Here is a 16,974-nt window from a genome sequence, read left to right as displayed (position 1 = left end):
CCGGTTTCCTCCCACAGTCCAAAAACACATGTTGCAGGTGGATTGGCGACTCGAAAGTGTCCGTAGGTGTGAGTGAATGTGTGTGTGTCTGTGTTGCCCTGTGAAGGACTGGCGTCCCCTCCAGGGTGTATTCCCGCCTTGCGCCCAATGATTCCAGGTAGGCTCTGGACCCCCCGCGACCCTAAATTGGATAAGCGATTACAGATAATGAATGGATGGATGGATGGTACTGGGCTGTGGAGCTGTGAACTGGGGTCTCTATCTGTGGGGGATTGAGCTGGTGTGGTGTTTGTGATCCAGAACTAATCCTCGCTGATGTTCTAGTGGCTGAATGCCATCAAATCTTCACAAAAGTTGCACCAACATCTAGTTTAAAGAGCAGAAGCTGTTCCTGCAGTGAAGTGGATACTGTATGAATACTCCTCACTGGATGACCCCACTTTCAGAGTGTTCAGGTAAATCACAATAGACCTGAGCTTGGTCACGGTTACCATCCCGTGTTAGATTCCTCCTAGCTTTCATTTGACTAGACTCGAAAGTACTTTGTAAATGTTCAGGGGACGTTCCAAAGCACATGGCATTAGTAAATCTGACCTCACCATTTCAAATTTGCTGCCTCTGTGGACTCCTTCCCAGCCAGAGACTGGATAAGAGCTCCTCTTTCCGTTCTTAGTGCGCAAAAGTGGTAGCTGATGGTATTCCCCCAGCAATTTTAGAGTTGAAACACCTCCTTGTGTGTGTGCACCGCCCTCTCTCCACAGCATCCTCCATCACGAAACATGCTCAGTGCTTCAAAGGGCCACAGAGAGACAGGTCCCTTGCTCGTGTTGAAGTCAGATCAAAGTGCGCTCACAGTTGTGCAGTCGGCGGCTGAAAAGCACCTCTTTTGTCTGCCGAAAGATGTCGCTGCGAGATGCGCACAGCGTGTTTGATCTATAGCCCACGTTCACGAAAAAAAGAGGAAAGGATTGACTGGATTTTACTCAGCCACAATTGGGGCTGCGAAGAAGCCAGACGATGATGAATCAAATGTCATCTGCTTTGTGGATTTACCTACAAACTACGCTGTTTAGGATGGTGGGATTTATCTTAGTTGCTTATCATGGTTTACATTTATAGCTTTTACCGTCAGGGCGATGAGAAGTCAGTGAGATGCAGTGTGCCAAACCAGAGGCAAGGCCTGCCAAAGCTATCCCACTTATGCTAAAGTCGGCTTAATCCTGTTTGGTCCAACAAGTTAGATCCTGTTACCTGCAAAGATCTTGTTGTTGATTCTACGACTGTTGAAGAAAGTGGGTAAAGTGGTTCCACAGTGAGGACAAGTCTCCTCTCAAGGGCTAAATGACAGAGCTGGCACCTGCTGAACCTACATTTAACCTTTAATTTCATTCCTATCTTTCCATGGAATCAGTGTCCACCTGCATGGACAAAGCCCAAGGTGCGGCATAGACACAAATGGAATATCTCACTATAGATAACCATGCAATCTTTCTGCTCACTTCCACATGATTCAGCACTGGTGGGTGGGTGGTTGTGTCTATTTTAACCCTCTACAGCTGGTGGGCAAGGCTCAGCTCAAGGCCACTTCTCAGGAACTGATGTCTGAGCCTCTTTTGAGGATCTGAATGAAAGGAAAGAAAGCTTCCCATATGCTTTTCTTAGACGCTGGGGTATTAGCATGGAATTTATTGTTCCACTAAGGATCCAATGGCCTTTGGCTTCATCAGGTTTCAGCTTGCACTGATCTCTCTTTTTGCCAAGGCGACAGTTCACCGCCTTGAGATTGGTCTTAAGCAGCCGAGTGATGCCATCCGATACGCTGCAAATCCCTTCTTCCAGCGTGGCCACTGAAACGGAGAAGCAGTCTGCCTTCAAATGTGTCTGGCCTCCAGGATCAATGTGAACATTCCAGATTTCCAAACATCTCTGAGCAATTTGAGCGAGAAAGCCCTGAAAGTCCTTCAGATTGTTTGGAATAGAGGGTATAAAGTTTTGCCGTTTTGTGGAATTATGTTGCAAGTTTTAACACACCCTGGAAAAGTAAAAGAACTGTGGTTCTTCATTGGAGACATATGTTCTATATAGGGTCACGTGCTTAAAGGTTTCTTCAGATCGATAGACAATGTAGTGTGTATGGTTTTCTTCTGAAACTTTCTGAAAAGGGTTCAATCTTTTTTGTGCACATCTCTTTTTTTTGTGTGTGTTTGCCCTTAAGGGCCACCGTAATGTAGGACCCAAAAATGTTCTGCTATTGATCTGAGGTCAAGCTTTGCAAAAGTGGAATTACCTTTCGATTTTCACACAGATTTTACATAGAACCATCAGTAACTTTATCAATGGATATGAAGGAATCTTTCACGATGCAAAGAATAATGTTAACAGTAATCTTTATTGAAGAACCCTTGAAAAATCATCTCTAGAAGAAAAATTATATCTTGTAGAAGATATTCAGATATTCCTCGCTCTACAAGAGAAACAGAGGAGTGATGTAGATGAGCTGATACATTGATTGACATGACCCATGTTGTCCTGATTAACTCTGGGGTCACAGCCTGTTGTCCAGGAGATGACTGCCCAGACAGAGCAATGTCACACGCAGTGTACGGCTAGTGAAGGACTCTCAGGATCACAGGCATGGTTGAGATGCCATAGCCAGGGTAACTGCATCTTCCTCAGACCTGAGAATGAGCAAATGTCTACTGAACCACCCACAACGCCTGGTTCCTCTGAGGGCCCCAGAGACGCGTTAGTGATGGGTGAGTAATTGCCCTCCAAGCCTCCTTTCTATCAGGCTGAGAAATGCATGAAAAATCAGCAAGTCACAAACAGCCAGTGGCTGGGATTGATGCTTGCATTTGCATAGTTTCGCTGATAAGTTTCACCCGCTCGGCTTTCAAGGACAAAATTGTGCATGTGGGGAGAGGACTCAACTGTGTGATCTTTCCTTTCTGGACTTTATTATTCGTTTGCAGAGTATTTCCCAGAGTCAGTGTAGTTACCATTCTGAGCACAGACTGACTGCAGAATCAGAACCCATTGTACCAACCACTGCCTTTTTAAAGCCCTCCTTTGTTATGCTTTAATACCAGCCAACCTCCACACTCTGAAACAAGACCACGTATTCAGTTTTGCCCCACTTCTGACGTCAAGTACAGGAACTTTGAAATCGCCCCACCCCCTCCTTTGAGTCTGACCCTTTGTGCTTATGTGAGAGCACAAAGATGAGGTTAAACACAGCAAAACAGACACAATAAGTGCAGATAAATTAGAGCACTGAGTAAAAACAGAGCAAATGAGAACCGAGCAGAAGAACAGAGTGAAAACGGCTAAAAACCAGGGCTTCTGCTCCTCGCTCCTCACTGCTGTGCGCTCGGGGTCGGGGTGAACAGCGAGCGGCTCATTATCATTTAAAGGAACAGGTGCGTTCTGAACAGGGGCTGTTTACACAGGGGGAGAACACTGCTGTGGGGCTCGTGGGGTTTGGACCAAAGCAGGTCACAGACGTTTCATTAAGAAACAGAACTGTGTTCCACTGTGGAGTAGAGGGGGAGTGTGACAGTTAAATGTGGTGTAGAAAATGTGAATTCATTTCCAGTAGTTTGGTTCAGGGCGCAAACCCAAAAGGGCCAAATTCTTTCCATTTTCTCTCATGTGGTCAGAAGGAGAGAGAGAGAGAGAGTCCTACTTTCAAATCTTCAGCTTTTCACCTGCCACAGAAGAAGCCAGACCAAGAACAGATCTCCTTCAACAAACTTTACCAAGTAAAAAAGCACACAGAGGAGCTGTGATGTGAATTCCTCAGTTTGGCGTGCACTCAGACGCCTGTTTAAAGAATTAGCCATGGTTCGGCTCTGTGTGCCATTCTGCAGGTGAGGAGAGCTGAAAGTAGGCCACTCCACTCCCGTTTCTAAATGTTTTTAACTGTTGGCCGTTATCTGGCTGGTCTGTCGTGGCCTGGACGTATTTTGTAGTGCGGTGCCCTGATAGACCTAATGCTGATAAAGCTGAACAATCAGCGCTGCCCCATGCCGTCTCCGCTTCCTGTTTTGCCCAAGCCACTGACAGGATTATAATGAACGTGCTCTTCTGTGGAAAGCACCCTACTCTGTCTCGTATTTCCATGACCTTGTCCTCTCCAGAAAACGATACACTGAAAAGCTTTCATGATTCTGTAGAGTCGTGCCCATTAACAAAGACGTCCCGATTTGTTAATTTTCTGTTCTGAAATGAAAGTAGAGAAAGATTTTTTTTAAAATCCATGATAATGTTAAATAACTCTCTGAAAGTCTTCCACAGTTGAAGCACTTTGGCCTCATTAAGCTTTGATTAAATCCACAGATAAAGGAGATAAAAGGAGGCACAAGAGACAGATAAAGGAGATAAAGTTGGGTGACCATATGCCCCCTTCTCTCCAGACATGTCCACCTTTTGCGGCCTAAAACATGCATCCAGGTGGGATCTCGGTTTTACTGTCTGCAGTATTTTCTCCATTCCAATTCTTGCCCTAAGCCCTAAACCCTTCCTTGAAGTGTGCACTTTGATGATGTTTGATGACATTGTTGTAGGTGAGGAACATTCACACACTCACACACTGTCATGTGACTGCATCCAGGACGTTCAGTAAAAGTCACTCGGGGACATCGTGATATAAAATGAAGGATAAAGCCGAAATGTCGAAAAACTTTTGGGACTTTATAAAGGGATGTAGTTGTGGATTAACCCCCTGCTCGAGCCCCATGCTCCCAACCTGCCCCAAATGCCCTCTTTTTTGAAAAACCCAGATCTCATCACTCTAGATAAAGAAGAGTGTAGGGTTGAGTTCATCTGGAGAATCTGAGCACAGTTTGTGACTTTACTGATAAACTCAAGAGCAGACCTGAGATCACTGAGGTCTTTATCTCAGGAGACGCAACTGAGCGGCAGGAGACTTCCGTCTGATCTACAGAGACATTAAGGAGATTTCCTTCTTGATACTTCTTTCCTCTGGAAAGTGCTAACCTCATGGAAATGAATTCATGCCTATTCTCTTTTTTTCCATATCATTAGCCATCGCTCACATTCCTCATCGCTGCAAACAAAATGAGCTCAGGTCTGAAGGCCACATTCCTTCTAAGAATGGCTAAAGCAGATGCTTTGGGAGCTGGGGAGCAGGCGAATGCTATCAATCACAGCCAAAAGCCACTAGGACAGTGTGTGATGATGGGGGGCTTCAAGACGCCTGCCCCAGTTAATGCCCATCAATAGCTTCTCCTTCATCCACAATGACCCGCTGACGAAGACGGATTCCTAAGAGCTGAGGCTTCCACAGATGGACAGCTGCCTGCTTCTGAGCTAAACAGCAACACTACCGCATTCATTCTACCTCTAATAGCCACTGCTCCTTCAGCTCTACAGCCTATAGACCAGTTATCTACACTTTGTGGTCCACCTGTTGCTCTGCATACTTTGTTACCATCCTTCCCCCCTGTTCTTCAGCGCTCAGGACCCCCACAGAGCAGGTGTGATGTGGTGGTGGATCATTCTCAGCACTGCAGTGACACTGACGTGGTGGTGGTGTGTTAGTGTGTGTTGTGCTGGTGTAGAGTGGATCAGACACAGCAGTGCTGCTGGAGTTTTTAAACCCTGTGTCCACTCACTGTCCACAGGACACTGTTGGATTGGTGGAGTATTGGATTGGTGGAGCAGTGACACATAAGACACAGCAGATAATCAGAAAGACTCATTTTATCCCATGTTTTAAAACTTAGATCACAAAACTCAGATAAAAAAAAATGGGACATGGCCTTATTTCACAGTGTGAGAGCTGGTGGGCTCCAGATCGACACATTAATATGCGAATGCACTCAAAAAGTTTTTTTTCTTCCATCCTCTTTAAACCATTAGATTTACAGCCTTTCCCGGACGGTCCTCTCTCAGGCCGACTGTGCCTGCTGGCAGCCTTCCAGACAGGTTTGTCCTTGTAATCACAGTAAGCTTCCTTTAGGATGTTGAGCAGAAAGTGGCCCCCTGGTAGCCATTATAATAAGTCATCTCTCTACAGCCTCTCTACTTCAGAGCAGGGCAGTGGACTGGAGTGGACGGCTGGCTCCGCACTCTCTCGGTCAGAGCTTTAATAGTGGACGCTCAGGTAATTAGAGAGTCAGAGTCTGTCCCATTAAGATGAAGGGGGGAAAAAAAGTGGTACCGAGTGCACAAATATACGTCTGCCCTGTGAGCACTCATCTCCTGTGCCAGCTCTGCTTTTAAGACCCAGATGAAATGATAATTGCTTGAGTGGTTTGTGTCAGTGTGCGGCAGGCGGTGGTGGTAATGGGAGGAGAGTATTGGGGTCTTCTGATGTGAGGGAGTTTGGCTTTTTAGGTCACTGTTGATTACAAGGAGAGAGGCAAAGTGAAGTGCTCAGGTGACTGTGGAGATGAAGATGGAGACAAGGACAGACTGAAGATGCTGCAGGTAGAAATGTGGACACCGTAATGAAGCTCACTTAAAAATACCATAAAAACACTCCATGTGCTGCTCTGCAGTCGGTTTGCTCTGGAAACCGCTCTAATGTGTTTACAAAGCCCCAGTGTCTGTAAATGGGTAAACAAACAAAGTGTCTGGGTCTGGTGCTAGGCTTTCTCTCTCTCTGCTCACGGCAGAGAAACGCCATCTGGAGGTTTTTAGACAACGGAGAGACTCCAAACGCTGAAAAGCACCAACCGAGATGAGGATTTTGCTCTATTCCTGCTCCATAACAGTGACTTATTTTTGCTGTTACAGTTACATTACTTAAGGTGGAACTGACTCTAAATCCAGGAGAGCGCTAACTGCATGAAAGTAAACACAGAGCGAAAGTGATACAAAACTAAACAGCTCGAGTTACACATGAGTTTCTGTGGGAATTCAAACAGTGAATAAACACTTACAGACAACCCTCAAACACAGTGTTCCACCTTAAAAATGTAAATGACTCTTCTCTCCAACTGCAACCGACCAACCAAGGTGATGTGCAGCTAATCTCGAACAAGCCTAACAACATAAAACCAAAGTGACCACAACGTACAGCCAAGAGGAAGACTATACGTAGCACACACGACCACATTTTACAACCCATATGACTACAAAACATAGCCCACATTACCACAGTCTAATTCCCACACAAGCGCAGTATAAATTCCCTATGAACCTGACAGAAACAAACGTTAACACAATGTAAATCCCACAAGACCACAATGTAAAGCCCATATGACCACACTGTTGACATATAAACTAGGCACTGAGAACCAATCTATGTTCATAGACCACACTTCATTGTTTTTCTTGTCTTTTGCCACTGACTTCAACAGTTGAGATTTTCCATTGCAGTTTGTGCAGTAGGAATGATGTAATGATATTCTGTGCAGTGCGGATATCAGCTTGATTATTGTATTTCAGGAATTGGGCTCCGTCCCTTATTTCCAGTAAAAGGAACTCTTAATGCTTCAGCGTACCAAGAGATTTTGGACAATTTCATGCTCCCAACTTCGTGGGAACAGTTTGGGGACGACCCCTTCCTCTTCTAACAAGACTGTGCACCAGTGCACAAAGCAAGGTCCATAAAGACGTGGATGAGTGAGTTTGATGTGGAAGAACTTGACCGACCTCAACCCGACAGAACACCTTTGGAATGAATTAGAGCCAGGCCTCGTCCAACATCAGTGTCTGACCTCACACATGTGAGGAATGGTCTGGAAGAATTGTCAAAGATTCCCCTAAAGACCTCCTTAAAACTTGTGGAAAGCCTTCCCAGAAGAGATGAAGCTGTTATAACTGCAGAGGGTGGGCAGACAGCATATGAAACCCTGTGGATTAACAATGGGATGACGCACAATTTCATATGAGTGCGAAGGAAGACGAGCGAATACTTTTGGCGATATAGTGTATCTGGGGTCTTTTTACTCCTGCTATCCCAGAGCAGAAAGAGCACCATCAACTTACATAGAATAAACCCAGTTCAGTGCAGAGAGAATAGTGTGTAATCTGGTAGCACTCAGCCTCGTTATACCTTAGAGAAATGTTCTGGACCATCATTTCTTCAGTACAACTACAGCTCTGTGTTGGTGTGTATTGTTCATTGACTAATAAACCCCTAAAAGACAGCGCAACCACTAATGGCCAAGGATAATGGAGCTCCTAGTTTAGGAGAACGATGTAGCAGCATCACTCACAAGCTGCACATTTGCCAAAGCCCATTCATCCAGAAATTACACAACACTGCCAAGGCCTGTTAGTGTTTTCTGTTTTCTGTAGGTGTGGCGAATGGAAGTCAATACCTGCGAGTCTTTTGTCTTAAATTACAACACAACACAGAGCTCATCAAATCTCCAAGGGTCTGGTTTCGAACAAACAGCCAAGGTGAATCGAGGCTAAGTCGTGATACTCCCTTTGCGCAATTAGCACTGTGAGAAAGCTGGAACGGAAAAACAGGATTCCGGAAAATTGCTGGGCCTTCTTCCCCAAAAGAAGATCCACTTTCAGTAGTGATTCATAATGAATTGTAAACTTAAAAACCACCACTCATCCCCCCTTGAGGATTTTCCTCGGTTTATTAGCGTTGTATGAAACGTACTATTGGACACGGCAAGAAAGGTTTTAATCCCAGGCTTTAATCCCTGGATGATATGTTTTGACAGAAAGGATGCAGGAAGTACAGGAAGAGACTGGAGAGGGAGAGAGTTGCAGCCCATTCGCTCGTATTGAGCAACTTCGGCTTCTTCCAACACACACCTCGGAGAGCTCAGAAATCCCAGACCCGAATCACACAGGGATACGTTCATGATTCAAAGACACTGCGTGGTGAGTTTACCGCTTCGGATGTGACCACGTCCTGCTCTTTGAAGAGCGCTTGACAGACCCTTGTCTTATTTCCAGTGAGGCAAGTCTAAGATGTATTTCAGAAGGGAATTCCACTCCTGTTTACTGTGAAACAAAAGGAAAAACAATCGCTGCTCAGATGAAGCATTTCTAGCTTCTCTACTGTTGTTTTCTTAGGAAACGAGAAAGCTAGCGGAGCCCTCAGCTGCGTGATCAATGAGGGAATTAACGGCAGAGCCCTTATCAGGACGGTTTTAGCAGTAAATTACATTGACCTTCTGTGTTTATAGGCTGTGTCAATAAAATAGACCTGCCGTGAGCAGACGCTAATGTCTGTACTCACACAGAAAAGACATTGATATTAGTAGTGTCTGTAGGGATCATTCATCCTAAAATGAGGCATTCCTATTGGTCCACTCATCTTGAAATTTTCACAGTGTGAAGGCCAGCTGCTGTGTTCAAATGATGTGGTAAACTAAACATACAGAAACGTGGAGATACGGGGAACCAATGATATTTAGGAAGCTCTCCCCAAGTGGCTTCGCTTCAAAGACACACTGAATCTTTGTTTAGGCCCTGACTGATTAATATGCGCTTAAAGGCCACTCTGATCCAGAATCAGCGCTAGGAGACTCCTCTCTTTTCTTATCCTCCAAAGAGTTGACAGCAATTGAAAGTCTTTGCTCAGACGTGCTAAAGCTGCTCTACCTTTCATCTGCTGGCTCCCCCGTTTACTATGGAAATATTTCAAGTGGGAGAAATGTGAACGAAAGTCCGTTTGAAGGATTTGCACATCTGAGGGCTCCTCTTGTTTAAGCCATTTCGGGTTGGAGGAGACGGTAGTGATGATATTCATGTGTCATTTCATGGTTGTATTTTACCCTTCATCCATCAGCAAGGCCCTCGTCCCATTAATCTAATATTTAAAGGTCCCCTTCCAGAGAGCAGCCCTCGTGAAATGAAGGGGAGCATTCCGAAGCGTGAAGCCGGTGTATTATTATTATTTTTTGTTTGTTTTTAGTGTCTTCATTTACAAAGTGAAGGCCGAGCCATGGTTCAAGAAGTCTTTCCATTTTGATTTGAGTATTTAATAAGATTTTAATTAGGCAATTAAAGGTCTTTGAAGGAGCATATGGATGTAATTAGCAGTAGCCAGATCACCCAGGATGGAGTGGGCCATTAATTTCTCTAAGCTGGGCTTGGGGATCCGAGTGGAGAAGGAAAAGGACAGGAGAAGACAGTGCTGGATTCCTCTCCTACTGAATTACTCTGTAGAGAACAGCAGGAAATGAGTACTCGGCGATACAATATTATCACAATACATTGGCCACGATAACAATGGTCATGATTCTGCGATACTCGATATATAAGGAAATCTTGTATGAAACCTCACGATATCTGTGTAACTAGAAGTTAAACCACTGCTAAATAGGCAAAGAGCAGGAATTATGTTTCTGCTTCAGGCCTTTAACACACCCCCTGAATGCAGCGTGTCCGTGTCCCAGTGGATCATCATTTCCAGTTAGGGCTGTGCCATATCGTATCATTGTCGTCATTTTTAAAACAATAAAATATAAATATGGTGATAATAGTGATAGTCTGACTTGTTTACATAATGAAGCCATGCAGTCACCCGTAATACAGCATACGCTCTTTACACGGGTCGTTTAGACACAGTGAAGTATGGTGGAGAGTGTGGAGGGGGCGTGGTTACAGAACATCAGACGTACAATAAACCACGTGTTATGTGAGAAAGGAAAGAAGCCTGTCACAACCGAAGGTGGAAACTCAACTGATCTGTTCCACCTCCTTGAGCAGAAACACCCGGAGGACGAGGAAAATCCAAAACACAGTAGAAAGAGTTCAACAGCCAACGAGCTCTGACCCCAGCAGATAACCTCCACTGACTCGGCTCAGACTCTGTTCTGTGTTCTGGGTGTTTTTTGTATAATTGTTTGCTGTTTATATTCACACACTAAACTTTCTGCGCTTTGGTCGTGTGATATATTTATATTCCACATTATTTTGTTTTATACAAAATCAAAATCTTGGTAAGTTACTGTTGTTTACAAAAGAAGCAAGAAAAAACATTTTAAATCAATAAAACCATTTAATATTATTCATTCATTCATTCATTCATTGTCTGTAACCCTTATCCAGTTCAGGGTGGCGGTGGGTCCGTAGCCTACCCGGAATCACTGGGCGCAAAGCAGGGACACACCCTGTAGGGGGCGCCAGTCCTTCACAGGGCAATATTACATTTATTAAATTAAAAAGAATTAAAATGAATATTAAGCTTATTTTGTTGCAGTAGTCTGTTCATAAAATTAATAAATGTATTTTTCAGTGTTTTGTCATATCACCAAGAATATTGTTATCGCCCAAATACCCTGCAATATCATGATATTATTGGAATTAGGGCCATATCGCCCACCCCTAATTCCAGTGGTGAATAATTATAAACTGCCAGAAATCAGAACGGTCCTGTGGTTGTGGTGCGTGTTTGTTGCTTTGTCTGTGTTCTTGGGACTTGAGATTATTTTCTTCTCTGTTTTACTGTGTTCATATGATTAGGGTCACCATGTACAGCCATGGAGGAGCAGTCTGTTTAGAACAACCTCACATTTACCTTAAAATATCGATATTTGGCGCCATTGTATTGATAATGTATCGGAAAAAAATCGATATGATATATCGGGTATCGATATTTTGTCCCACCCTTACTGTTGAGAGCTAAATGAGTCACTACAGAGGTGCCCAAATAGTCAGAGGGCCTCTGTTTATGAGTAATGCTCCACTATTTAAAGTGCTAGCAGGAAGGGCTTGATCTGATCTGTCCCAGGTTTCAGGGAGAGTGCTCACTTTTTGTGTCACATACTTTTATCAGCAGTGTTTTAAAATGCAATGAGTCACCTTTTCACCCCATGTACACAGTTCACACTTTCATAATCCTACGTGTCCTGATGGATGACACATTCCCCATGAGTCTCTCTCTGACACACACACACACACACACATCTTAAACCACTTTCCTGGAGCAAGGAAAAGCAGGACAAGGACGAAGAACAGCTGCACACCTCACTCGCACTCATCCTCCCTCCTCTGAACCCCAGGTGCTAAAGCCCAGGTGTTCCCACTATCTGTGTTTACAGTTGCCTGGACACTGATGACGTACTGGTGGGAAGCTGTCATTTATCCGCTATTAAAACTCGTGTGTCAAAGACCCGAGGAAAGGAAAGTGCAGCCCCCTCCCCCCGCCCTTCCCTCCCTCCCTCCGTCCCGAATCATCTTATCCCTGATGACAAATCTGAGTCAGGACACCTGTTCCTGGAAGAAAGCCGCTGCTATATTTGCAGCAGGAAGGCACATCTAGAATCACACACCGGGACGGCATCCAGATGTTGCCTCGGTGCTGACGACATGGAGTTATTTCCGCTCTTGTCCACGTTTTCTTTGCCGTTCCATTGGTCAGTGATGAGGCTTGGTAGTTGCGTAAGAGCGTAAGACATGAACTTTGGTCCTTCCACAGTTCACTGATGTGTCCAGAGTTTCTCAACAGTTTCGGTATGAGTTAAAGAGGCCTGCTTGATTGGTTTTACAGCTCTCTGGTTTGAGTCCGGAGAAGATGATGACATTGGTCAGCCCATTGTGGTGGGTTTCCTTCCTCCTTCTAGAATTACATAGTGCGTTTTCTGCAGTGCAGTTCCTGGAGTAGCTCTGTTCTCTCTATTACAGCTCAGTGGAGCATCACAGTGATTTTGAAGCTGTAATTCTAAGGTAAAAATGGTGCCTACTGTTGCTTTAAAGCAGTACTTGTCCTTTCCACTGTCCCATAGTTGCTACAGGATCATAAACATCCAAAAGCTTTGGATGAACCTAAGAAAGCACAACCCAACCCCAACCCTTTCCCTTTGTCCCAGAAGTCAGGCTGAATGTTTTCGGAGCGTATCCAGTTTCCTAATCAGGTAATCATTTATTGTTCCAACATCGCTGGCAGTGTCTCTTCAGCGTCCCGACCTCAGGAGACGTAATCCGACCCGAGGGGCCATGCTGTAAAGTTGACATCAGTCAGGCTGAAGTTTACACTGTACGTTTAAGGTAAGGCAGTCTTTATTGCTCGGCTGATCCTGATGATTAATGGGCAGGGGTCATGTTTGTTCACCGGGGTCTTTAGCGTCAGGATCGCGGCTCGTGCTCAGCTGTTCACCACTGTAAGGGCTTGAGAGGAATAGCAGGGCTACAATGGGATGATTCATGGCTGTACAGAAAGACGTGTCCTGTGTAAGGCTGCTTATAACTGACTGTTGACAGGGCTCTGTCACGTACAGGAACTGACCACGTGTCTCCACACTAGTCCGAGGTAAAAGGACACTGTCAAAGGGGTCATGGTTTAGAGTCGAAGGAACAGGGCCTGGTTTAAAGCAACACTAGGTAAGATTTGGTATTTGTGTTCCTTGGCCCCCCCTACGGTTGAAGAGTGCAATTCACTTTTACTGTCCTGAAATCTAGGGGGCGAGGGTGTGTGGCGGTTTCTACCCTTACATAGTGCAATTTCTGCAGTACTGAGCTCAGAGAAGCAATGAAAGAGGCTCTGTTCTCCCAGTTACAGCTCAGTAGAGAATCACAATGATTTTGAAACTGTAATTTTAAGGTAAAAATACTACATATCATTACTTTAATTTTGTTTCACACAAATTTACAGTATGTGTTGCTCTGCATACTTTACTAGCATCTGCATTTTTTATTAGACCACCAAAGGACCCCCGCACCTCAGTGTCACTGCTGGATAGAGAATAGTCCACCAACAAAACAACGTCAAGCCGACAGCGTCCTTTGTCCAATGATGAAGGACTAGAGGACGTCCAAAGCAAACTCTGTAGCAAAGGATGGGCTACTGTCTCTGACCTGCTCTGTGGTGGTGACCTTGTGGCTGATCTGTGTATTGGTCATGCACTAGTGTTTGGTGTTGGTGTCTTCACCTGGAAAGGACAGGATCGGTGGAGGACAGTGGTCACCTACCATTCGTTTTTTTTTTTTTTTTTAAGAAGCCAAAGCCTGGAATTTACGCTGGTACATTATGCATTTTTTTCAGATTTCGGAAGGGGATCTTAGGCCTAAAAATGTTGGTGACCACTGCCCTAGTACAATTAGACCCTGATGTTTATTGATGTCTCAGAAAAACAGACCACACTGAGGTTTATAAGTGAATAATAAAGCTGGAGTTAGGGGGTTAACTCTGTCTAGTCGTCTTGTCACAAACCTGTCTGTAGATTAATGGGAACGCATGGCCTTGACCGGAGAACAGCACGCAGATAAAATAGGTTCAGTAATAATCTCATAATAAATAAGCTCATATATAGTTAGCTGTTTCGTTCTGCATTTACTTTCATGTAGTTAGCGCTCTCCTGAATTTAGAGTCAGTTCCACCTTAAGTAATGTAACTGTAACAGCAAAAATAAGTCAGTGTTACCCCCCTATGGAGCAGGAATAGAGCAACATCCTCATCTCGGTTGGTGCTTTTCAACATTCAGAGTCTCTCCATCGTCTCCAGCTCCTCCAGATGGCGTTTCTCTGCCGTGGTTCAAGCAACGAAGTATAAAGAGAACACCTGAGCCAGTTTGGACTGAGACACTGCAGGATCGAATGGTTCTGAGCTCAGATGGTAACAGTACAGTGGTTTTCTCAGCACAGTTAGGGAACTGTACTCAGGGTCACAGAAACCTTCTCTGAGATGGGCTTAAATGACATAAGGGATGTACTTATTGTTTCTTTAAGACGTTTGCTGCTCAAACATGAAGATATTCTGCAACACAACGTTTTTCCAGCTCAGTAATAAGTACAACCTCTCCCTATATTTAAAAAATATGTGTATTTTACAATGTGTTTGCAGCAAAAACACACCGCCGACACAGATCTGGAGTGTGACCACAGGCAAGCCTCTTCTTTGTGCTGGCTTCTTTCAGAATTAAAGGAGTGTACCATTAGTCTGTGTTGCTTTGCAAAAAAAAAGCACAAAAAACAGTCCAAAAACTCATCGCTATCCGTTTATTTAGCATCCAAACCTGCGTAATTATTACGAGATGCCGTACACTTTCTGCTGCGTCTATACGGCTCCCTGCCATAAAGACCGCTGTCTATTTGTTAGTAGTCGAGTGTTGGCAGTGTGTAAAAGCAATCACTCCATTAACGTTTGACCTTCTATTAAATCCCTCACCACAAATGGGTGGAATTGGATTAGTCTTATGGCTGCACTTAAAAGGCCAGCCTCAGAGGAAGCTGTAATGGAAACTGCTTTGGCGTTAATGCTGACGTTACTGAGATGATGACAGGATCGGGTTCTGGTCTGTAACTGTAGAACCCATATCCAGTTCTACGATGTTCTAATTATTTACAATCCATTTCATTTGCCTCATGGTGGGACTTCTTGAATGTGCGGAGGGATAAAGGATCCATTGGGAATGTACAGTACTGCTGCAGTTCTACAGCCTCAAACCTATAGATGCAGCTTTAATTAATGGTTCTGGACACTCCAGCTCATCCTAAAGGTACTGGAAGGTGCCCCATCACTCCAAAGAACATAGGGGGGCGCTATACTGCTAGTTTACATACCTTCACCCCTGGAGATGCTGCACATGAACTGGATTAGATGTGTTTACACAGCGCTGAAAAGACCAGATCTGAGTCACATTACGGCAAAAAATCAGATTTGACTCACTTCAGCCTGGTAATGTGAACGAAGCCTTGGGTACGGGTTTTGGAAGCGCCATTTGATCCAGAACAAATCCTCAGACATTAGCAATGGATCTCATTAATTATGTGGCTGAATGCAATCAAATCCTCCCAGCAATCTTCCAACATTTAAAGGAAGACTATGTAAGATGTGATATTTTTGAACCGGGGCCCATGCATTAGCAGAGTGTTATTCACTTTTACAGCACTGTCCTGAAACCAAGGAGGAGGGGGAGGGAGAAGCTGTAGTTTCCTACCCTCCTCTATTAGTTACATAGTGCAGTTTCTCCAGTGCTGAGCCCAGAGTAGTGTTCTCCCTGTTACAGCTCAGCGGAGCATCACAATGATTTTGAAGTTGTAATTTTAATGTAAAATTTTTACCTAGGGTTACTTTAATATAAAGCAAAGTGGAGCTCACTCCCTATTAACAGTGTTAATACTAGATGTGGTGTCCGCAAACCTTTGGCCATGTGGAGAATTTGAGATTTTGTAAAGTGGGTGCCTGTAAATGTGATGAAACATGACCTGGAAACATCAGTGGCTCACAGTTCTGGTTAATTCAAGTGTAAACTTACAGAGAACCAGAATTCCAGGAAATAAGTATTATTACGTACCGTAGATCCTGTCAGAATCAAACACACACACACACACACACACACACACACAGAAAAGCCATGCATTCTATCCCTAAGAGCGAGAAAGTGAAAACACATGGCTGTAGCCCTTGGGCACTTTCCCCTGAGACCCCTGTGTTGAAGCTCATGAGTAAAGACTGAGTAAGAGCTGAATTCGAGACGAAACCCTCAACGCTGAGTGGAACAGTGCTGACTCTCTTTAGCATTACGCTGCTGATGTTACTGAGATGATGACAGGCAGGTTCTGCTCTGTAACTCTAAAACCATATCCAGTAGCACTCTATTCAAATTATTTTCAGTCCATTTTATTCGCCTCATGCTCAGACCTCTTATATAAGCTCATTAATAATGGAGCCCACTCAGTTCTACTGCCTCAAACCTATAGATGTAGCTTAAACGAACAGGAAACTGTATTTTATGCAGTAAATGAAAAGAGACTATGCTTTATTTCCACAGGTTTTATACTCACTCTTTGACATGCAACACCTGGTCCACCTTAGACCAGGTCACCGTGCCGTGCAAGGTTTCAGCACTGAGAGAAATCAAAAGGAATTCTTTATATTATACAACAGTGGAGTGTATCTTTAAAGGTGCAGCAGTGGTGTTAGAGTCCAGTTGTGTTCCCTAAAGGTTCATTACATTCTCTTCTTCAGAAGGAGAGGGGGATCTCTGCTCCATGGTCCTGGAGGTTCTGGGTTTGAGTCCTGCTCCAGGTGACTGTCTGTGAGGAGTGTGGTGTGTTCTCCCTGTGTCTGCGTGGGTTTCCTCCGGGTGA

General features: G+C 44.4%; 1 protein-coding gene across 2 annotated transcripts in view; it reads left to right on the top strand.

Moving 5' to 3' along the window:
* sema4ba (sema domain, immunoglobulin domain (Ig), transmembrane domain (TM) and short cytoplasmic domain, (semaphorin) 4Ba) overlaps window positions 1-16,974 on the top strand; it is a 117,671-nt gene that overhangs the window by 41,525 nt on the left and 59,172 nt on the right. The window lies entirely within an intron of this gene.

Source organism: Hoplias malabaricus, chromosome 11, assembly GCF_029633855.1.
Source record: "Hoplias malabaricus isolate fHopMal1 chromosome 11, fHopMal1.hap1, whole genome shotgun sequence".
Taxonomy (NCBI): Eukaryota; Metazoa; Chordata; class Actinopteri; order Characiformes; family Erythrinidae; genus Hoplias; species Hoplias malabaricus.
Note: the sequence above shows the minus strand (reverse complement) of the source record. Positions and strands in the feature narration are given on the sequence as shown.